This window comes from Ranitomeya imitator, chromosome 8 (genome assembly GCF_032444005.1).
Source record: "Ranitomeya imitator isolate aRanImi1 chromosome 8, aRanImi1.pri, whole genome shotgun sequence".
Taxonomy (NCBI): Eukaryota; Metazoa; Chordata; class Amphibia; order Anura; family Dendrobatidae; genus Ranitomeya; species Ranitomeya imitator.
The window spans coordinates 71,664,428-71,688,040 of record NC_091289.1 but is presented as its reverse complement, the minus strand read 5'-3'; the positions used below and the strand labels follow the sequence as shown (position 1 = coordinate 71,688,040).

General features: G+C 47.9%; 1 protein-coding gene across 2 annotated transcripts in view; it reads left to right on the top strand.

The window, feature by feature from the left end:
• GUCY2C (guanylate cyclase 2C) overlaps nucleotides 1-23,613 on the top strand; it is an 842,638-nt gene that overhangs the window by 773,043 nt on the left and 45,982 nt on the right. The window lies entirely within an intron of this gene.

The following is a 23,613-nucleotide window of genomic DNA, read 5'->3' as shown; positions in this document are numbered from 1 at the left end:
TTAACTTTTCTGTCTGGTGCAATCCCAATTAGGAATGTGCTCCACTATTGTTAATGCCATCCAGTGCACATCTTGCCACATGTATGCAGTCCTTGATCAGCCGGTCGAGGGTGCATACTGCTGTGTGAGATGTGAGCATGTTGGCGACACTGAGATCCATTGACAACATGGAAAGGAGTCTTCTGCTCACTGAGCTCAATGGGATAGATGAAGGGGGGGGATGATAGGATGGAGCCGCAGGACAGTGGAGTAGCAAGCTGGGTGACAGTTAGAAGGCTGGGTAGAGGAAAGAGTGCCAGGGAGGCTAGTCCTGATCTGGTACACCCCAATAAGTTTGCTAAGTTGTCAGATGAGGGGGGTGCCAGTACAGGGGTAGCACTGCTGCAGCCAGGCATGTCCTCTGAAAGCCGGAGGAGTGACTTCTCCAGTAAGGAGGGAAATAGGAGAGCAGTGCAGGCCAGGCCAGACAGGTGCTGGTAGTGGGGACTCAATTATTAGGGGAACAGATAGGGCAATCTGTCACAAAGACAGGGATTGTCGAACAGTGTGCTGCGTACCTGGCGCTTGAGTCCGACACATCGCTGATTGGGTGGGCAGATTACTGGGAGGGGCTGGTGAGGACCCAGCAGTCATTGTGCACATTGGCACAAATGACAAAGTTAGAAGTAGGTGGAAGGTCCTTAACCCCTCTCTGACCTTAGAATTACTATCCCGTCGAGGTGCCCTGGGCTTATCTGACCCTGGACGGGATAGTACGTCATAGCGATCGGCAGCGCTCACGGGGGGAGCGCCGCCGATCGCGGCCGGGTGTCAGCTGCTTATCGCAGCTGACATCCGGCACTATGTGCCAGGAGCGGTCACGGACCGCCCCCGGCACATTAACCCCCGGCACACCGCGATCAAAGATGATCGCGATGTGCTGGCGGTACAGGGAAGCACCGCGCAGGGAGGGGGCTCCCTGCGGGCTTCCCTGAGCCCCCCGCAGCAACGCGATGTGATCGCGTTGCTGCGAGGGTCTTACCTCCCTCCCTCCCTGCTCCAGGCCCGGATCCAAGATGGCCGCGGATCCGGGTCCTGCAGGGAGGGAGGTGGCTTCACAGAGCCTGCTCAGAGCAGGCACTGTGAAGGCTGCAGTGCTGCATGTCAGATCAGTGATCTGACAGAGTGCTGTGCAAACTGTCAGATCACTGATCTGTGATGTCCCCCCCTGGGACAAAGTAAAAAAGTAAAAAAAAAAAATTTCCAAATGTGTAAAAAAAAAAAAAAAAAAAAAAAATATTCCTAAATAATGAAAAAAAATATATATATTATTCCCATAAATACATTTCTTCATCTAAAAAAAAAAAAAAAAACAATAAAAGTGCACATATTTAGTATCGCCGCGTCCGTAACGACCCGACCTATAAAACTGGCCCACTAGTTAACCCCTTCAGTAAACACCGTAAGAAAAAAAAAAAAAACGAGGCAAAAAACAACACTTTATTTTCATACCGCCGAACAAAAAGTGGAATAACACGCGATCAAAAAGACAGATATAACTAACCATGGTACCGCTGAAAACGTCATCTTGTCCCACAAAAAACGAGCCACCATACAGCATCATCAGCAAAAAAATAAAAAAGTTATAGTCCTCAGAATAAAGTGATGCAAAAATAATTATTTTTTCTGTAAAATAGTTTTTATCGTATAAAAGCGCCAAAACATAAAAAAATGATATAAATGAGGTGTCGCTGTAATTGTACTGACCCGAAGAATAAAACTTCTTTATCAATTTTACCAAACGCAGAACGGTATAAACGCCTCCCCCAAAAGAAATTCATGATTAGCTGGTTTTTGGTCATTCTTCCTCACAAAAATCGGAATAAAAAGCGATCAAAAAATGTAACGTGCCCGAAAATGTTACCAGTAAAAACGTCAACTCGTCCCGCAAAAAACAAGACCTCACATGACTCTGTGGACCAAAATATGGAAAAATTATAGCTCTCAAAATGTGGTAACGCAAAAAATATTTTTTGCAATAAAAAGCGTCTTTCAGTGTGTGATGGCTGCCAATCATAAAAATCCGCTAAAAAACCCGCTATAAAAGTAAATCAAACCCCCCTTCATCACCCCCTTAGTTATGGAAAAATAAAAAAAATGTATTTATTTCCATTTTCCCATTAGGGCTAAGGTTAGGGCTAGGGTTAGGGCTAGGGTTAGGATTAGGGCTAGGGCTAGGGTTAGGGCTAGGGTTAGGGCTAGAGTTAGGGCTAGGATTAGGGCTAGGGTTAGGGTTAGGGCTAGGGTTAGGGCTAGGGTTAGGGCTAGGGCTAGGGTTAGGGTTAGGGCTAGGGTTAGGGTTGGGGCTACAGTTAGGGTTGGGGCTAAAGTTAGGGTTAGGGTTTAGATTACATTTACAGTTGGGAATAGGGCTAGGGTTAGGGCTAGGGTTAGGGCTAGGGTTAGGGCTAGGGTTAGGGTTAGGGTTAGGGCTAGGGCTAGGGTTAGGGCTAGGGTTAGGGTTGGGGCTAAAGTTAGGGTTAGGGTTTAGATTACATTTACAGTTGGGAATAGGGCTGGGATTAGGGTTAGGGGTGTGTCAGGGTTAGAGGTGTGGTTAGAGTTACCATTGGAATTAGGGTTAGGGGTGTGTTTGGATTAGGGTTTCAGTTATAATTGGGGGGTTTCCACTATTTAGGCACATCAGGGGCTCTCCAAACACGACATGGCGTCCGATCTCAATTCCAGCCAATTCTGCGTTGAAAAAGTAAAACAGTGCTTCTTCCCTTCCGAGCTCTCCCGTGTGCCCAAACAGGGGTTTACCCCAACATATGCGGTATCAGCGTACTCAGGACAAATAGGACAACAACTTTTGTGGTCCAATTTCTCCTGTTACCCTTGGGAAAATACAAAACTGGGGGCTAAAAAATAATTTTTGTGGGAAAACAAAAAGATTTTTTATTTTCATGGCTCTGCGTTATAAACTGTAGTGAAACACTTGGGGGTTCAAAGTTCTCACAACACATCTAGATAAGTTCATTGAGGGGTCTAGTTTCCAATATGGGGTCACTTGTGGGGGGTTTCTACTGTTTAGGTACATTAGGGGCTCTGCAAACGCAATGTGACGCCTGCAGACCAATCCATCTAAGTCTGCATTCCAAATGATGCTCCTTCCCTTCCGAGCACTCCCATGCGCCCAAACGGTGGTTCCCCCCCACATATCAGGTATCAGCGTACTCAGGACAAATTGGACAACAACATTTAGGGTCCAATTTCTCCTGCTACCCTTGGAAAAATACAAAACCGGGGGCTAAAATATAATTTTTGTGGAAAAAAAAATATTTTTTATTTGCATGGCTCTGCGTTATAAACTGTAGTGAAATACTTGGGGGTTCAAAGCTCTCACAACACATCTAGATGAGTTCCTTAGGGGGTCTACTTTCCAAAATGGTGTCACTTGTGGGGGGTTTCTACTGTTTAGGTACATTAGGGGCTCTGCAAACGCAATGTGACGCCTGCAGACCATTCCATCTAAGTCTGCATTCCAAATGGCGCTCCTTCCCTTCCGAGCACTCCCATGCGCCCAAATGGTGGTTCCCCCGCCACATATGGGGTATCAGCGTACTCAGGACAAATTGGACAACAACTTTTGGGGTCCAATTTCTCCTGTTACCCTAGGGAAAATACAAAACTGGGGGCTAAAAAATAATTTTTGTGGGAAAAAACTTTTGTTTTATTTTTTATAAACTTCTGTGAAGCCCTTGGTGGGTCAAAGTGCTCACCACACATCCAGATAAGTTCCTTAGGGGGTCTACTTTCCAAAATGGTGTCACTTGCGGGGGGTTTCAATGTTTAGGCACATCAGTGGCTCTCCAAATGCAACATGGCGTCCCATCTCAATTCCTGTCAATTTTGGCATGAAAAGTCAAACGGTGCTCCTTCCCTTCCGTGCTCTACCATGTGCCCAAACAGTGGTTTACCCCCACATATGGGGTATCAGCGTACTCAGGACAAATTGTACAACAAGTTTTGAGGTCCAATTTCTTCTCTAACTCTTGGAAAAATAAAAAATTGGGGGCAAAAATATAATTTTTGTGAAAAAATATGATTTTTTATTTTTACGGTTCTGCATTATAAACTTCTGTGAAGCACTTGGTGGGTCAAAGTGCTCACCACACCTCTAGATAAGTTCCTTAGGGGGTCTACTTTCCAAAATAGTGTCACTTGTGGGGGGTTTCAATGTTTAGGCACATCAGTGGCTCTCCAAACGCAACATGGCGTCCCATCTCAATTCCTGTCAATTTTGCATTGAAAAGTCAAACGGCGCTCCTTCCCTTCCGAGCTCTCCCATGCGCCCAAACAGTGGTTTACCCCCACATATGGGGTATCAGAGTACTCAGGACAAATTGCACAACAACTTTTGAGGTCCAATTTCTTCTCTTACCCTTGGAAAAATAAAAAATTGGGGGCAAAAATATAATTTTTGTGAAGAAATATGATTTTTTATTTTTACGGTTCTGCATTATAAACTTTTGTGAAGCACTTGGTGGGTCAAAGTGCTCACCACACCTCTAGATAAGTTCCTTAGGGGGTCTACTGTTGTGAATTCTGTGGCTGAATTCACTCCTGTGGTCACAAGTGGTATTGCGGCCTCTGGGCTTCCTCCCTCAGGTGTTTTGGTGAGCTCGTTGGCTGCCTTGCTATTTAACTCCGCCTGAGTCTGTCTTCCTTGCTCCTTGTCAATGTTCCAGTGTTGGATCTGAGCTACTGCATCTTTCCTGTGGCCTGCTGCTCTGCTAGATAAGTGTTACTTTGTTTTTGTTTCCGTTTTTTCTGTCCAGCTGTGCTATTCTCTTTTGCTGGAAGCTCTGAGACGCAAAGGGTGCACCGCCGTGCCGTTAGTTCGGCACGGTGGGTCTTTTTGCCCCCCTTTGCGTGGTTCTGCTTTAGGGTTTTTTGTAGACTGCATAGTTCTCTTTGCTATCCTCGCTCTGTCTAGAATATCGGGCCTCACTTTGCTGAATCTATTTCATTCCTACGTTTTGTCTTTTCATCTTGCTAACAGTCATTATATGTGGGGGGCTGCCTATTCCTTTGGGGTATTTCTCTGAGGCAAGTCAGGCTTGTATTTCTATCTTCAGGCTAGTCAGCTCCTCAGGCAGTGCCGAGTTGCATAGGTAGTGTTAGGCGCAATCCACTGCTGCTTTTAGTTGTGTGAGGATAGGTTCAGGTATTGCAGTCTGCAGAGATTCCACGTCTCAGAGCTTGTTCTATTGTTTTTGGGTTATTGCCATATCACTGTATGTGCGCTGATTACTGCACACTGTGTAGCCTGATAGCACAGCATAACAGTACAAGGAGCCAAAACCAATGATTCTCAATAGAGGGAAAAAAGAAGTCCTGGCATCATTTTTTTTTTTTCAGCTCTGTCTTCAGTTTTTTTTTGTTTTTGTTTTTTTTTTTCCCCTAGACATTAGAGTGCTTCAGGACACAGCTGTGGACATGGATATTCAGGCTCTGTGCTCCTCAATGGATAATCTCGTTATAACTGTACAAAAGATTCAAGATACAATTGATCAGAAATCTATGCTAGAACCAAGAATTCCTATTCCTGATTTGTTTTTTGGTGACAGAACTAAGTTCCTGAGCTTCAAAAATAATTGTAAGCTATTTCTGGCCTTGAAACCTCATTCTTCTGGTAATCCTATTCAACAGGTTTTGATTATTATTTCTTTTTTGCGCGGCGACCCACAGGACTGGGCGTTTTCTCTTGCGCCAGGAGACCCTGCATTGAGTAATGTTGATGCGTTTTTCCAGGCGCTTGGATTGCTTTACGATGAGCCTAATTCAGTGGATCAGGCTGAGAAAAATTTGCTGGCTTTATGCCAGGGTCAGGATGATGTAGAAGTATATTGTCAGAAATTTAGGAAGTGGTCAGTACTCACTCTGTGGAATGAATCTGCACTGGCGGCTTGGTTCAGAAAGGGTCTTTCTGAAGCTCTTAAGGATGTCATTGTTAGGGGTCGAGTTCCCGCTTCTGCACAGGGGGAATCTCGAGCCACTTCCGCTGCGGTCTCCCATTCTTGTCCAGCCGCAGTGGAGCCTGCTCAGCAAGGACGTCGGTCCCAGCGTCTTGCTCATTCTCACTCTGTTCTGAGAGTTAGTGCTGCTTCTCCAGTCTCTGCCTTTAAAGTCAGTGCTGGTCAGCAGCGAGCGGACTTCTCTGGGACTAAGTCCTTGTCTGCATGTACTGAGCATGCCCAGCGTAAGGTCTCCCGTTGGAGATCGAGGGTCATGTGCTCAGGCTCTGCAGCACATTCCATTGGTCCTCTTGGCAGGTCCTAGAAGGGCAAAAGTGCTGCGGCCACTTCCTGTGCTGCTGTTATATAAACTGCGCATGACCGCACGGCCATGCGCTAGTATTGTTTTACAATTGCTTATGTGTGTATGTTGTGAGTGCAAGTCGTCCTTGGAAACCCCTACCCTATTGAATGTCTGTTCGCGGAAGGTGTATGGCTGCTACCTAGCGCCCGACTTAGCCTACAGCACTAACACACATCACAGCGTCCTGTAGCTGTGCCTGCCAGTACGGCGCCGTGCGCCTGCCTTGCGCTTTCCATACCCGAGTCTGGGTGGTTAGTGGCGTCCGTTAGTGCGGCATCGCTCGCACTCTTGTGCACAGATTGCTTAAGGTTCTCTACACACCCAGTTGCGGTGTTACGCCAGCAAGGGTCTAATCGGGCTCCAATCCCTTCTGGGGTTAAGTCCGCTGACCACTTGCTCGCGCACTAGTGCGGTACTGCGGTCCTGTGAATTAACAGGATCGCTTTCTTCACGCTGGGTGAGGTTTAACCCACGCGTGTATACTTTAGTGTACCGCCATATTGTCTGCTAATTGCTAGCAGCAGGTTCTCACCTGCACGGTGGACCCCGGACTGCGAACGCACCTTTATCATCTGTCTTGGTGCGTTCCGCCAGTCCTAACAGAATACTAGCGCCAGGGTCTGGCTAGTAAAATGGCGGACGATCAGCGTTTACAGCGGTACATCCAGCAGCTGGAGGGAAGGTTGGCGGCTTTTGAGCGTTCAACCTCAGCTGTGGATGTTACTGCTGTCGCTGTTCAGGCTGCAAGTGTGGCTGCAGCTACCTTGTCCACTGCCGCTCCTGTACCGACGCTATCTCGCCTCCCGCTACCAGAGAAATTTTCTGGTGACAGTAAGTCCTGTAGGGGTTTCGTGAGTCAGTGCTCAATACATCTCGAGCTTCTGGCCTCTCGTTTCCCTACAGAGCGGGCTAAGGTGGGCTTTATAATTTCCTTATTGTCGGACAGGGCGTTGCAGTGGGCTACGCCGCTGTGGGAGCGTGGCGATCATGTGGTGCAGAGTGCTCCGTTATTCCTGAGCACTCCGAAACAGGTCTTTCTTGGACCTCGTGTCACCCATGACACGGCGCTCCAACTGTTGGCACTGACTCAGGGCTCGTCCTTGGTCAGCCTTTTTGCCGTCCATTTCCGCACTCTGGCATCTGAGCTGGAGTGGTCGGATAAAGCCCTTATCCCTATATTTTGGAGGGGGCTGGCTGACCACGTTAAGGACGCTCTGGCCACTAGGGAGATTCCCGCCACACTGGAGGAGTTAATAGCAGTATCTACTCGCATTGACCGCCGTTTTCACGAGCGGAGGTTAGAGCGAGCCCAGTGTAGGCAGAGGTTTCGGCTGGCTCCCACCTTCGCCAAACCTTTGGAATCTCCAGTTCAGGCTCCTGAGGTTCAGGAACCTAAGGTGGTGTCACGAGCGGGATCTAAGTCCCAGACTGCTCGTGCACTCCAGGGTTGCCAGGTTTGCCAACAGTCAGGACATCTTGCCACCAGATGTCATCAGCGGTCGAGGAAACGTCAGCGTCTAGTGGTAGTAGGTGGAGGTGCACTAGACACTGCGACGTTTGCCTCCAAATTGTCCTTTAAGGGGACAATTACCTTTGGCTCATCCTCCCACTCGGTAGACCTCTGCGTGGATTCTGGGGCGGAGGGCAATTTTATGTCTTCTGCCTTCGCCCAACGTCACGCAATACCCCTGGTTATGCTATCCCAACCAGTAACGGTACGAGTGGTGAATGGGTCGACACTCCCCGCACAGATAACACATCAGACCATCCCTGTTACTCTGTCCCTGTCGCCATCCCATCAGGAGATTATTTCTCTACTCGTCATTCCTGAGGGTATTGATGAGGTCCTGTTGGGGATACCTTGGCTACGGTACCACTCTCCTCACATCGAGTGGTCCTCAGGCAGAATTCTGGGATGGGGTGAATCATGTGGGGGTAGGTGTCACCGAGAGTGCGTTCAGGTTGCTACTACTGAGGTACCCGCAGATCTATCCTCTCTCCCCAAGCAATATTGGTCATATGCAGACGTGTTCTCCAAGAAGGCGGCGGAGACCCTTCCGCCCCATCGCCCCTATGACTGTCCTATCGATCTCTTGCCTGGTGCTGAGCCTCCCCGGGGTCGAGTCTACCCATTATCTCTCCCGGAAACGGAGGCAATGTCTCAGTACATACAAGAGAATCTGGCAAGAGGGTTCATTAGGAAGTCAGTGTCACCTGCTGGGGCAGGGTTCTTCTTCGTGCAGAAGAAGAATGGAGAACTACGTCCATGCATAGACTACAGGGGTCTTAATGCTATCACAGTTAAGAACAAGTACCCTTTGCCGTTGATATCTGAGCTTTTCGATAGGCTTCGGGGAGCTAGAGTGTTTACGAAACTAGATCTGCGGGGTGCTTACAACCTGATTCGCATCCGTGAGGGGGACGAGTGGAAAACGGCATTTAACACCAGAGATGGGCACTATGAGTATCTGGTGATGCCCTTCGGGCTCTGTAATGCACCTGCCGTTTTTCAAGACTTTGTCAACGACATCTTCCGGGATATGCTTTCCACCTCGGTTGTAGTCTATCTGGATGATATTCTCATCTTTTCTCCAGATATTGACTCCCACCGGAGAGATGTTGGCAGAGTCTTCGACCTCCTACGGGCAAACTCTCTTTACGCAAAGTTGGAGAAGTGTGTGTTTGAGCAGGAGTCCTTACCTTTCCTGGGCTATATCATCTCCGCCCAGGGATTGGCTATGGATCCTGCCAAACTACAGGCTGTGATGGACTGGCAAGAGCCCCATTCTCTTAAAGCGGTGCAGCGCTTTATGGGGTTCATAAACTATTACCGCCAGTTCATTCCCCACTTCTCAACTCTGGTGGCTCCCTTGGTAGCCCTCACCAAGAAGGGAGCGAATCCCAAATTGTGGTCGGAAGAGGTCTCCAAGGCCTTCACTTCTATTAAGTCCCACTTTGCTAGCGCTCCCATCTTACATCGTCCCGATGTGGATAAGCCATTCCTACTGGAGGTGGATGCCTCGTCCGTTGGTGCTGGAGCAGTCCTCTACCAAAAGGATGCTCAAGGTCGGAAGCATCCATGCTTCTTCTTCTCCAAGACCTTCACGCCAGCGGAGAGGAACTACTCCATCGGGGACAGGGAGTTGCTAGCAATGAAGTTGGCCTTTTCGGAGTGGAGACACCTTCTGGAAGGTGCGCGGTTTCCCTTCCAAGTTTACACGGACCACAAAAATTTGGTCTATTTGCAGACAGCCCAGCGGCTAAATTCTCGCCAGGCCAGATGGTCCCTGTTCTTCTCCCGATTCCACTTTTCCCTGCATTATCTCGCCGGGGAGAAGAATATCCGTGCTGACGCTCTCTCTCGCTCCCTTATGTCAACTGAGGAGGAGGAAGAGGAGCCTCGGCTTATTGTCCCTTCCGAGAGCCTGAGAACCGTGGCGCCGGTATCGCTAGAGTCTGTGCCTCCGGGCAAGACTTTTGTGCCCATTAATTTGCGACCGGAGGTTCTCTCTTGGGCTCATTCGTCCAGGGTGGGTGGACACTTTGGGACAAAGAGGACATCTGAGCTACTGGCGAGGACGTACTGGTGGCCGCATATGGTCCGGGATGTCAGGGATTACGTTCTGGCGTGTGTCTCCTGCGCCAAAAATAAATCTCCGCGTCAAAGGCCAGCTGGTTTGCTCTATCCCTTGCCGGTGGCAGATAGGCCCTGGGAGATGGTCGGGATGGACTTTGTTGTGGGTTTGCCCAAGTCTCGCGGCTGTACCATCATTTGGGTCATCACCGATCATTTCTCAAAAATGGTGCATTTGGTGCCGCTGCCGCGGTTACCTTCTGCACGGGCCTTGGCAGCGTTGTTCATCAGACATATCTTCCGCCTACATGGTATGCCAGACAAAATTGTCAGTGACCGGGGTCCCCAGTTTGCGTCTCGGTTCTGGAGAGAGCTCTGTCGTCTTCTCAGTATTGAGTTGAATCTCTCTTCCGCTTATCATCCCGAGACGAATGGGTTGGTAGAGAGGGCCAACCAGACCTTGGTCACATACCTGCGACATTTTGTTTCAGCCAGGCAGGATGACTGGGCATCCTTGCTATCATGGGCAGAGTTTGCACTGAACAACGCCGTTGCCGACTCCACTGGACAAACCCCATTCCTCCTCAACTATGGTCAGCATCCACGGGTACCTGTGCCTATGCCCGTGTCTTCCGCCGACTCCAGGGTGGCAGACTGGGCTGTGGAGGCACGGGATATTTGGGACCGCACTCAGGATGCCATTCGGGCCTCTAAGGAGAGAATGAGGTCCTCCGCTGATGCTCATCGGCGCCCCGCCCCGACCTTTGCTCCTGGCGACTTGGTGTGGCTCTCCGCCCGTAACATCAGGCTGCGAGTTGAGTCCACTAAATTTGCTCCTCGCTACTTGGGTCCATTCAAGGTCCTCGAGCAGGTTAATCCTGTGGTCTATCGTTTGGCCCTTCCGCCACGCCTGGGTATCACCGACACCTTTCATGTGTCCCTCTTGAAACCCGTGTATATGTCCCGCTTTTCCGAGTCATCTGCTGGGACATCGGGTTCGTCTACGGACGATTATGAGGTGAACGCTATTTTGGGGTGCAAGGTGGTGCGTGGTAAAAAATTTTATTTGGTGGACTGGAAGGGTTATGGCCCCGAGGACAGGTCCTGGGAACCTGTTGAGCACATTCGGGCCCCGCAGCTCATTGCTGCCTTCGAACGTAGCGAGGCCCAAGGAGGGGGGGGCCCTAGGAGGGGGGGTAATGTTAGGGGTCGAGTTCCCGCTTCTGCACAGGGGGAATCTCGAGCCACTTCCGCTGCGGTCTCCCATTCTTGTCCAGCCGCAGTGGAGCCTGCTCAGCAAGGACGTCGGTCCCAGCGTCTTGCTCATTCTCACTCTGTTCTGAGAGTTAGTGCTGCTTCTCCAGTCTCTGCCTTTAAAGTCAGTGCTGGTCAGCAGCGAGCGGACTTCTCTGGGACTAAGTCCTTGTCTGCATGTACTGAGCATGCCCAGCGTAAGGTCTCCCGTTGGAGATCGAGGGTCATGTGCTCAGGCTCTGCAGCACATTCCATTGGTCCTCTTGGCAGGTCCTAGAAGGGCAAAAGTGCTGCGGCCACTTCCTGTGCTGCTGTTATATAAACTGCGCATGACCGCACGGCCATGCGCTAGTATTGTTTTACAATTGCTTATGTGTGTATGTTGTGAGTGCAAGTCGTCCTTGGAAACCCCTACCCTATTGAATGTCTGTTCGCGGAAGGTGTATGGCTGCTACCTAGCGCCCGACTTAGCCTACAGCACTAACACACATCACAGCGTCCTGTAGCTGTGCCTGCCAGTACGGCGCCGTGCGCCTGCCTTGCGCTTTCCATACCCGAGTCTGGGTGGTTAGTGGCGTCCGTTAGTGCGGCATCGCTCGCACTCTTGTGCACAGATTGCTTAAGGTTCTCTACACACCCAGTTGCGGTGTTACGCCAGCAAGGGTCTAATCGGGCTCCAATCCCTTCTGGGGTTAAGTCCGCTGACCACTTGCTCGCGCACTAGTGCGGTACTGCGGTCCTGTGAATTAACAGGATCGCTTTCTTCACGCTGGGTGAGGTTTGACCCACGCGTGTATACTTTAGTGTACCGCCATATTGTCTGCTAATTGCTAGCAGCAGGTTCTCACCTGCACGGTGGACCCCGGACTGCGAACGCACCTTTATCATCTGTCTTGGTGCGTTCCGCCAGTCCTAACAGTCATGGTGGGATTTCCTATGCCTGCTGGTTTGAATGAGTCTATGTCCTTGGCCATTCAGATCGGTCGACGTTTGCGCGAGCGTAAATCTGTGCACCATCTGGCGGTTTTGTCTGAGAGTAAACCTGAGCCTATGCAGTGCGACAGGACTATGACTAAAGTTGAACGGCAAGAACACAGACGTCTGAACAGGCTGTGTTTCTACTGTGGTGATTCCACTCATGCTATTTCTAATTGTCCTAAGCGCACTAAGCGGTCCGATAGCTCTGCCGTCATTGGTACTGTACAGTCCAAATTCCTTCTGTCCATTACCTTGATATGCTCTTTGTCATCGTATTCTGTCATGGCGTTTGTGGATTCAGGCGCTGCCCTGAATCTGATGGATTTGGATTATGCTAAACGTTGTGGATTTTTCTTGGAGCCTTTGCGGTGTCCTATTCCGTTGAGAGGAATTGATGCTACACCTTTGGCCAAGAATAAGCCTCAGTACTGGGCCCAGCTGACCATGTGCATGGCTCCTGCACATCAGGAAGTTATTCGCTTTCTGGTGCTGCATAATCTGCATGATGTGGTCGTGTTGGGGTTGCCATGGCTACAAACCCATAATCCAGTATTAGATTGGAACTCTATGTCGGTAACCAGCTGGGGTTGTCAGGGAGTACATGGTGATGTTCCATTTTTGTCTATTTCGTCATCCATTCCTTCTGACATCCCAGAGTTCTTGTCTGACTTTCAGGATGTATTTGAAGAGCCCAAGTCTGATGCCCTACCTCCGCATAGGAATTGTGATTGTGCTATCAATTTGATTCCTGGTAGTAAATTCCCTAAGGGTCGTTTATTTAATTTGTCCGTGCCTGAACACACCGCTATGCGCAGTTATGTGAAAGAATCCCTGGAGAAGGGACATATTCGCCCATCGTCATCACCATTGGGAGCAGGGTTCTTTTTTGTAGCCAAAAAGGATGGTTCGCTAAGACCGTGTATTGATTACCGCCTTCTTAATAAGATCACTGTTAAGTTTCAGTATCCCTTGCCATTGATATCTGACTTGTTTGCTCGGATTAAGGGGGCTAGTTGGTTTACTAAGATTGATCTTCGTGGTGCGTATAATCTGGTGAGAATCAGGCAGGGAGATGAATGGAAAACGGCATTTAATACGCCCGAGGGTCATTTTGAGTATCTGGTGATGCCGTTCGGACTTGCCAATGCTCCATCTGTTTTTCAGTCTTTTATGCATGACATTTTCCGTGAGTATCTGGATAAATTCCTGATTGTTTACTTGGATGACATTTTGATCTTCTCTGATGATTGGGAGTCTCATGTGAAGCAAGTCAGAATGGTTTTCCAGGTACTGCGTGCTAATTCCTTGTTCGTGAAGGGATCAAAGTGTCTCTTCGGTGTGCAGAAAGTTTCATTTTTGGGGTTCATCTTTTCCCCTTCTACTATCGAGATGGATCCGGTTAAGGTCCAGGCTATCCAGGATTGGACTCAGCCGACATCTCTGAAAAGTCTGCAGAAATTCCTGGGCTTTGCTAATTTTTATCGTCGCTTCATCTGTAATTTTTCTAGCATTGCCAGACCATTGACCGATTTGACCAAGAAGGGTGCTGATTTGGTTAATTGGTCTTCTGCTGCCGTGGAAGCTTTTCAGGAGTTGAAGCGTCGTTTTTGCTGTGCCCCTGTGTTGTGTCAACCAGATGTTTCTCTTCCGTTCCAGGTCGAGGTTGATGCTTCTGAGATTGGAGCAGGGGCGGTTTTGTCACAGAGAGGTTCTGGTTGCTCAGTGTTGAAACCATGTGCTTTCTTTTCCAGGAAATTTTCTGCTGCTGAGCGTAATTATGATGTGGGCAACCGAGAGTTGCTGGCCATGAAGTGGGCATTCGAGGAGTGGCGTCATTGGCTTGCGGGAGCTAAGCATCGCGTGGTGGTATTGACTGATCATAAGAATCTTACTTATCTCGAGTCTGCCAAGCGCTTGAATCCTAGACAGGCCCGTTGGTCGTTATTTTTTGCTCGTTTTGATTTTGTGATTTCGTACCTTCCGGGCTCTAAAAATGTGAAGGCGGATGCTCTGTCTAGGAGTTTTGTGCCCGACTCTCCGGGTTTATCTGAGCCGGCGAGTATCCTCAAGGAAGGAGTCATTGTGTCTGCCATCTCTCCTGATTTGCGGAGAGTGTTGCAGAAATTTCAGGCTAATAAACCTGATCGTTGTGCGGCCGAGAAACTGTTCGTCCCTGATAGGTGGACTAGTAAAGTTATCTCTGAACTTCATTGTTCGGTGCTGGCTGGTCATCCAGGAATCTTTGGTACCAGAGAGTTAGTGGCTAGATCCTTCTGGTGGCCATCTCTGTCACGGGATGTGCGTGCTTTTGTGCAGTCCTGTGGGATTTGTGCTAGGGCTAAGCCCTGCTGTTCACGTGCCAGTGGGTTGCTTTTGCCCTTGCCGGTCCCGAAGAGGTCTTGGACACATATTTCGATGGATTTCATTTCTGACCTTCCCGTTTCTCAAAAGATGTCGGTCATTTGGGTGGTCTGTGATCGCTTTTCTAAAATGGTCCATCTGGTGCCCTTGGTTAAATTGCCTTCCTCCTCTGATTTGGTGCCTTTGTTCTTCCAGCATGTGGTTCGTTTGCATGGCATTCCTGAGAATATTGTTTCTGACAGAGGTTCCCAGTTTGTCTCGAGGTTCTGGCGAGCCTTTTGTGGTAGGATGGGCATTGACCTATCTTTTTCCTCGGCCTTCCATCCTCAGACTAATGGCCAGACCGAACGAACCAATCAGACCTTGGAAACATATCTGAGATGTTTTGTTTCTGCTGACCAGGATGATTGGGTGTCATTTTTGCCGTTGGCTGAGTTCGCCCTTAATAATCGGGCCAGCTCGGCTACCTTGGTCTCTCCATTTTTCTGCAATTCTGGGTTCCATCCTCGTTTCTCTTCAGGACAGGTTGAGTCTTCGGACTGTCCTGGTGTGGATTCTGTGGTGGACAGGTTGCAGCAGATCTGGACTCAGGTAGTGGACAATTTGACCTTGTCCCAGGAGAAGGCTCAGCTTTTCGCTAATCGTAGACGCCGTGTGGGTCCCCGACTTCGTGTTGGGGATCTGGTTTGGTTATCTTCTCGTCATATTCCTATGAAGGTTTCCTCTCCTAAATTTAAACCTCGTTTTATTGGTCCGTATAGGATTTCTGAGATTCTCAATCCGGTGTCTTTTCGTCTGACCCTCCCAGACTCCTTTTCCATACATAATGTATTGCATAGGTCGTTGTTGAGAAGATACGTGGCACCTATGGTTCCATCTGTGGAGCCTCCTGCCCCTGTTTTGGTGGAGGGGGAATTGGAGTATATTGTGGAGAAAATTTTGGATTCTCGTGTCTCTAGACGGAAACTCCAGTATCTGGTCAAATGGAAGGGTTATGCTCAGGAGGATAATTCCTGGGATTTTGCCTCTGATGTCCATGCCCCAGATCTTGTTCGTGCCTTTCATGTGGCTCATCCTGGTCGGCCTGGGGGTTCTGGTGAGGGTTCAGTGACCCCTCCTCAAGGGGGGGGTACTGTTGTGAATTCTGTGGCTGAATTCACTCCTGTGGTCACAAGTGGTATTGCGGCCTCTGGGCTTCCTCCCTCGGGTGTTTTGGTGAGCTCGTTGGCTGCCTTGCTATTTAACTCCGCCTGAGTCTGTCTTCCTTGCTCCTTGTCAATGTTCCAGTGTTGGATCTGAGCTACTGCATCTTTCCTGTGGCCTGCTGCTCTGCTAGATAAGTGTTACTTTGTTTTTGTTTCCGTTTTTTCTGTCCAGCTGTGCTATTCTCTTTTGCTGGAAGCTCTGAGACGCAAAGGGTGCACCGCCGTGCCGTTAGTTCGGCACGGTGGGTCTTTTTGCCCCCCTTTGCGTGGTTCTGCTTTAGGGTTTTTTGTAGACTGCATAGTTCTCTTTGCTATCCTCGCTCTGTCTAGAATATCGGGCCTCACTTTGCTGAATCTATTTCATTCCTACGTTTTGTCTTTTCATCTTGCTAACAGTCATTATATGTGGGGGGCTGCCTATTCCTTTGGGGTATTTCTCTGAGGCAAGTCAGGCTTGTATTTCTATCTTCAGGCTAGTCAGCTCCTCAGGCAGTGCCGAGTTGCATAGGTAGTGTTAGGCGCAATCCACTGCTGCTTTTAGTTGTGTGAGGATAGGTTCAGGTATTGCAGTCTGCAGAGATTCCACGTCTCAGAGCTTGTTCTATTGTTTTTGGGTTATTGCCATATCACTGTATGTGCGCTGATTACTGCACACTGTGTTGCCTGATAGCACAGCATAACAGTCTACTTTCCAAAATGGTGTCACTTGTGGGGGGTTTCAATGTTTAGGCACATCGGTGGCTCTCCAAACGCAACATGGCGTCCCATCTCAATTCCTGTCAATTTTGCATTGAAAAGCAAACGGCGCTCCTTCCCTTCCGAGCTCTCCCATGCGCCCAAACAGTGGTTTACTGTCACATATGGGGAATCAGAGTACTCAGGACAACTTGGACAACAACTTTTGGGGTCCATTTTCTCCTGTTACCCTTGGTAAAATAAAAGAAATTGGAGCTGAAGTAAATTTTTTGTGAAAAAAAGTTAAATGTTCATTTTTATTTAAACATTCCAAAAATTCCTATTAAACACCTGAAGGGTTAATAAACTTCTTGAATGTGGTTTTGAGCACATTGAGGGGTGCAGTTTTTAGAATGGTGTCACACTTGGGTATTTTCTATCATTTAGACCTCTCAAAATGACTTCAAATGAGATGTGGTCCCTAAAAAAGAAATGGTGTTGTAAAAATGAGAAATTGCTGGTCAACTTTTAACCCTTATAACTCCCTAACAAAAAAAAAATTTGGTTCCAAAATTATGCTGATGTAAAGTAGACATGTGGGAAATGTTACTTATTAAGTATTTTGTGTGACATATCTCTGTGATTTAATTGCATAAAAATTCAAAGTTTGAAAATTGCGAAATTTTCATAATTTTTGCCAAATTTCCATTTTTTTCACAAATAAACGCAGGTACTATCCAATAAATTTTACCACTATCATGAAGTACAATATGTCACGAGAAAACAATGTCAGAATCACCAGGATCCGTTGAAGCGTTCCAGAGTTATAACCTCATAAAGGGACAGTGGTCAGAATTGTAAAAATTGGCCTGGTCATTGACGTGCAAACCACCCTTGGGGGTAAAGGGGTTAAAGATGATTTCAGGGAATTAGGTTGCAAGCTGAAAGCAAGGACCTCGAACGTGGTATTTTCCAAAATACTGCCTGTACCACATGCCACGCAACAGAGGCAACGGGAGATTAGGGAGGTTAATAAGTGGCTCAAGAATTGGTGTAGGAAGGAGGGGTTTGGGTTCCTACAGAACTTGGCCGACTTCTCAGTTGGCTACAGGCAGGGGTGGATTAAGGGTAGCCAGGGCCCCAGGCTGTTCAGACACTGTGGGCCCCCCGGTCATGTGATGGGGTCATGTGACGGGGTCGTGATAGGGTCATGCGACAGGGTCATCATATACCTGAACCAGATTATTCCAGAAAAATAGTTGCAGTGTGAAACTATAACCTGTCAAACATCCATTGATTTAGTCAATTTACCCTTCAGTTCAGTATATAGTATACAGTGTATAGTGTCAGTGTATAGGAAACACTGACTCACTAGTGACGTCTCTAGGTGAAGTCCTTCATCTTTCATCCAGCACCGACAGACATCACTTCATCCAGCCAGGACTCGTCTCTGCAGGAAATAACACAGTTATCTCGAGCTTGTAGAACACAATAATTAATTTTTCCCAACTTCTACATTACACCACATGATTGAAAAAGAGGCGACATAGTGTCACTCTACACAGTAACAGGACCGCCCCCATTTAAAACAGTGTCCTCAAAAAATAAAATAAATACATCATTGCAATAATAATATCCCTTAATTAGCCCCTTATGGTAATAATAATATCCCCCATCCTGGCCCCATGTATCTCATTCCTGGCTCCAGCCATATATTCTCCAATCCTGCCCTCATGAGTATCCATCCTGCCCCATATGATCTCCCCATCCTGCCCCATCAGTCTCCATCGTATCCATCCTGCCCCATGATCCTGCACGATCTGTCTCCAATCCTGCACCATGTCTTTCATTCTGCCCCGTGTCTCCAATCATGCCCCGTATCTACATTCTGCCCATGTCTCCAGTCCTGCCCCCAGTGTGTCCAGCATCTCTGCCCCCAGTGTGTCCAGCATCTCTGCCCTCAGTGTCCAGCATCTTTGCCCCCAGTGTCCAACATCTCTGCCCCAGTGTCCAGCATCTTTGCCCCCAGTGTCCAGCATCTCTGCCCCCAATGTGTCCAGCATCCTGCCCCCAATGTGTCCAGCATTTTGCCCCCAAAATGTCCAGCATGTTGCCCCAGTGTCTCCAGCATATTGCCCCAGTGTCTCCAGCTTATTGCCCCCAGTGTGTCCAGCATTCTGCCCCAGTGTGTCCAGCATATTGCACCCAGTGTGTCCAGCAATCTGCCCCAGTGTCCAGCATGTTACCCTCAGTGTGTCCAGCATTTTGCCCCCAAAATGTCCAGCATGTTGCCCCCTTTGTCTCCAGCATATTTCCCCAGTGTATCCAGCTAATTGCCCCCAGTGTGTCCAGCATATTGCCCCCAGTGTGTCCAGCAATCTGCCCCAGTGTGTCCAGCATATTGCCTCAGTGTGTCCAGCATATTACCCCCAGTGCCCCAGTATGTCCAGCATATTGCCCCAGTGTGTCCAGCAATCTGCCCCAGTGTCTGACTCCAGCATATTACCCCCTAGTGTGTCCAGCAATCTGCCCCAGTGTCTCCAGCATATTTCCCCAGTGTCTCCAGCTTATTGCCCCCAGTGTGTCCAGCATATTGCCCCCAGTATGTCCAGCAATCTGCCCCAATGTGTCCAGCATATTGCCCCCAGTGTGTCCAGCTTATTGCCCCCAGTGTGTCCAGCATATTGCCCCCAGTATGTCCAGCAATCTGCCCCAATGTGTCCAGCATATTGCCCCCAGTGTGTCCAGCATATTACTCCCTGTGTGTCCAGCAATCTGCCCCAGTATGTCCAGCATATTGCCCCTAGTGTGTCCAGCAGTCTGCCCCAGTGTCTCCAATATTGCCCTAGTGTGTCCAGCAATCTACCCCAGTGTGTCCAGCAATCTGCCCCAGTATGTCCAGCAATCTGCCCCAGTGTCTGACTCCGGCATATTGCCCCCAGTGTGTCCAGCAATCTGCCCCACTGTTTCCAGCATTGCCCCCAGTGTGTCCAGCAATCTGCCCCAGTGTCTCCAGCATTGCCCCCAGTGTGTCCAGCAATCTGCCCCAGTGTGTCCAGCAATCTGCCCCAGTGTATCCAGCAATCTGCCCCAGTGTGTCCAGCAATCTGCCCCAGTGTTTCCAGCATATTGCATTGGGCCCCCCGGATTGCCGTTCGCAAAAAAAAACAAAAAAAACAGCGAGTTCTTCTCACCTGACCGGCACTCCAGCAGCGAGCTTCCTCCAGCAGCGCAGACTCGCCGGCGACTGACAATGACGTCAGACGCTGGTGACGTGTGCGCTGCGCCTGCGGCCGACTTCAGCTGCCAGCCACCAATTGGCTGGCAGCTGTTGTTAACTATTGACGTGCGGGCGCGCGCCCGCACTTCAATAGGTGAAACTGCCGCAGCGCCGGTAGGGGCCCGGTGAGCAGATGAGACGGGGCCCAATGCGGGCCCCCTCTGCCCACCGGGCCAATATGCCAGTCAGGGCAGTAATGCCCTGATGGCGGCTGGCAATCTGAGCGGTAGCCCAGGGCCCCCCCACACCACTGGGCCCTGGGCTACCGCCCAGATTGACCCTATTATAATCCGCCCCTGGCTACAGGCTCTATGCTAGGGACGGGCTGCACCTCAATGGGGAGGGTGCAGCTGTGTTGGGGGCGAAAATGGCTAGAAGGTTGGAGGAGTGTTTAAACTAGGGATTGGGGGGAGGGTATTCATTTTATAGGAGGGGAAGATAGTGCAGATAGAGACCTGGGCACAAATAAGGAAGTTGGGGGTGACGGTGGCATGGGGTATGGGGTTAGAACAATTAATAATTTAAGAAAGAATAGGGGTGCAGAGAGATACATAAAGTGTATGTATACTAATGCCAGAAGCCTCGCCAACAAAATGGATGAATTAGAACTAATGTTGTTGGAGCATAATTATGACATGGTAGGGATATCTGAGACATGGCTGGATGAGAGCCATGACTGGGCTGTTAACTTGCAGGGTTATAGCCTGTTCAGAAATGACCGAATGGATAAGCGAGGGGGAGGGGTGTGTCTATATGTAAAATCGTCCTTAGAACCCATCCTGCGTGATAATGTAGGTGAATCTAATAAAAATGTAGAGTCCCTGTGGGTGGAGATAAGGGGAGAGGGAAAAAATAATAAATTACTGATAGGGGTTTATTATAAATCTCCAAAAATAATGAAAGCAACGGAGAATATCCTCGTAAAGCAAATAGATGAAGCTGCAACTCAAGGAGAAGTCCTTATTATGGGGGACTTCAACTACCCTGAAATAGATTGGGGAACAGAAACCTGCAGTTCCAGCAAAGGTAATCGGTTTTTGACAACTATGAGAGACAATTACCTTTCACAACTGGTTCAGGACCCAACAAGAAGGGGGGCACTGCTAGACCTAATATTAACCAACAGGCCAGACCGCATAGCAAATATAAGGGTTGGGGGTCACTTGGGTAATAGTGATCGCTAAATAATAAGTTTTCATGTATCCTTTAATAAGATGTGTATTAGAGGGGTTACAAGGACACTAAGCTTCAGGAGGGCAAATTTCCAACGAATGAGAGAGGATCTTGGTGCAATTAACTGGGACGATATCCTGAGACATAAAAATACACAAAGAAAATTGGAGACATTTATTAGCATCCTGGATAGGACCTGTGCACAGTATATACCGTATGGGAATAAACATACTAGAAATAGGAGGAAACCAATATGGCTAAATAGAGCTGTAAGGGGCGCAATAAGTGACAAAAAGAAAGCATTTAGAGAATTAAAGGAAGTAGGTAGTGATGAGGCATTAAATAAATACAGAAAATTAAATAAATTCTGTAAAAAGCAAATCAAGGCAGCAAAGATTGAGACAGAGAGACTCATTGCCAGAGAGAGTAAAAATAATTCCAAAATATTCTTTAACTACGTAAATAGTAAGAAACTAAAAAATGATAGTGTTGGCCCCCTTAAAAATAGTCTGGGTGAAATGGTGGATGAGGATGAGGAAAAAGCCAATATGCTAAATGACTTTTTTTTTATCAGTATTTACACAAGAAAATCCCATGGCAGACAAAATGACTAGTGATAAAAATTCCCTATTAAATGTCACCTGCTTAACCCAGCAGGAAGTGCGGCGGCGTAAAAAAAAGGACTAATCTTGACAAATCTCCGGGCCCGGATGGGATACACCCCCGAGTACTGCAGGAACTAAGTACAGTCATTTATAGACCATTATTTTTAATCTTTAAAGACTCCATAATAACAGGGTCTGTACCACAGGACTGGCGTATAGCAAATGTGGTGCCAATATTTAAAAAGGGAACAAAAACTGAACTCGATAACTATAGGCCAGTAAGCTTAACCTCTACTGTGAGTAAAATCCTGGAGGGCATTCTAAGGGATGCTATACTGGAGTATCTGAAGAGGAATAACCTCATGACCCAGTATCAGCACGGGTTTACTAGGGACCATTCATGTCAGACTAATCTGATCAGCTTCTATGAAGAGGTAAGTTCCGGACTGGGCCAAGGGAAACCAGTGGACGTTGTGTATATGGATTTTTCAAAAGCTTTTGATACGGTGCCACACAAAAGGTTGATACATAAAATGAGAATAATGGGGATAGGGGAAAATATGTGTAAGCGGGTTAAGAGCTGGCTCAGGGATAGGAAACAAAGGGTGGTTATTAATGGAGCACACTCGGACTGGGTCGCAGTTAGCAGTGGGGTACCACAGGGGTCAGTATTGGGCCCTCTTCTTTTAACATATTTATTAATGACCTAGTAGGGGCATTCAGAGCAGAATTTCAATATTTGCAGATGACACTAAACTCTGCAGAGTAATCAATACAGAGGACAGAGGAGGACAATTTTATATTACAGGATGATTTATGTAAACTAGAAGCTTGGGCTGATAAATGGCAAATGAGCTTTAATGGGGATAAATGTAAGGTCATGCACTTGGGTAGACGTAATAAGATGTATAATTATGTGCTTAATTCTAAAACTCTGGGCAAAACCGTCAATGAAAATGACCTGAGAGTATGGGTGGATGACAAACTCATATTCAGTGGCCAGTGTCAGGCAGCTGCTACAAATGCAAATAAAATAATGGGATGCATTAAAAGAGGCATAGATGCACATGAGGAGAACATAATTTTACCTCTATACAAGTCACTAGTTCGACCACACTTAGAATACTGTGCACAGTTCTGGTCTCCGGTGTATAAGAAAGACATTGCTGAACTAGAGCGGGTGCAGAGAAGAGCGACCAAGGTTATTAGAGGTCTGGGGGGTCTGCAATACCAAGATAGGTTATTACACTTGGGGCTAGTTAGCTTGGAAAAACGAAGGCTAAGGGGTCTTATTTTAATGTATCAATATATGAGGGGACAGTACAAAGACCTTTCTGATGATCTTTTTAATCATAGAGCTGAGACAAGGACAAGGGGGCATCCTCTACGTCTGGAGGAAAGGTTTAAGCATAATAACAGACGCGGATTCTTTACTGTAAGAGCAGTGAGACTATGGAACTCTCTGCTGTATGATGTTGTAATGAGTGATTCATTAATTAAATTTAAGAGGGGACTGGATACCTTTCTGGAAAAGTATAATGTTACAGGGTATATATACTAGATTCCTTGATAGGGCGTTGTTCCAGGGAACTAGTCTGATTGCTGTATGTGGAGTCGGGAAGAAATTTTCTTCCCCAAAGTGGAGCTTACTCTTTGCCACGTGTGGTTTTTTTGCCTTCCTCTGGATCAACATGTTAGGGCATGTTAGGTTAGGCTATAGGTTGAACTAGATGGATTCAAAGTCTTCCTTCAACCTTAATAACTATGTTACTATGTTACTATTGCCCTGTTGAAAAATAAATGATGGTCCAACTAAATGCAAACCAAATGGAATAGCATGATGCTGCAAGATGCTGTGGTAGCCATGCTGGTTCAGTATGCCTTCAATTTTGAATAAATCCCCAGCAGTGTCACCAGCAAAGCACCCCCACACCATCACACCTCCTCCTCCATGCTTCAAGGTGGGAACCAGGCATGTAGAGTCCATCCGTTCACCTTTTCTGCGTCGCACAAAGGCAAGGTGGTTGGAACCAAAGATCTCAAATTTGGACTCATCAGACCAAAGCACAGATTTCCACTGGTCTAATGTCCATTCCTTGTGTTGTTTAGCCCAAACAAGTATCTTCTGCTTGTTGCCTGTCCTTA